Genomic DNA, 559 nt, shown 5'->3' with positions numbered 1-559 from the left:
GGGGGGGGGGGGGGGGTGTCGACCGCCGCGCCCCTTTCAGGGGTGGGGCGGCCGCAGGCCAGGGTCAAGCTGCGCCTGGGGGAGGGGTTGTTTGCAAACCCCGCTGTGCCAGATGGTCGCTTTCATGATCCTGCACCCGCCTCCCCAGTGCCCCTCCACCTCAATTCCCGGGTGCCCTTCCCTCCGCCTCCACGCCTGGCCCACCATGCGCGCGGCGGCACGCACGGCCCGCTCTCGCCTCATCACTTGCCCGCCCTGCGCCCCGCGACCACGCCTCACGGCGCTGTCGCCCTCAGTGGCCCCCGCCCCTGCCCCCCATCCCCCCGCCCTGCACCCTGATTGGCGCCGGCAAAGCAGGATATTCGCCAACAGGCAGGCAGCGCAAACGGGGGGTCGACTGCATTCTTGCAGCCAATTTCGCTCACCCTTATTGCGGCAGCCGGCAGCTCTCGTCCTCGTCAGCGTTCCCGCCTAGGTGGTTGCTGCCGTGCTGTTGCCGCGAGGGCGGCTATGCGGCCGCCCGCGCAGCGAGTCTCCGGTTGAGGCTCTTGCGTGCGGC

This window comes from Monoraphidium neglectum (genome assembly GCF_000611645.1).
Source record: "Monoraphidium neglectum strain SAG 48.87 unplaced genomic scaffold scaffold05481, whole genome shotgun sequence".
NCBI lineage: Eukaryota > Viridiplantae > Chlorophyta > Chlorophyceae > Sphaeropleales > Selenastraceae > Monoraphidium > Monoraphidium neglectum.
This window is presented reverse-complemented; position numbering follows the sequence as displayed.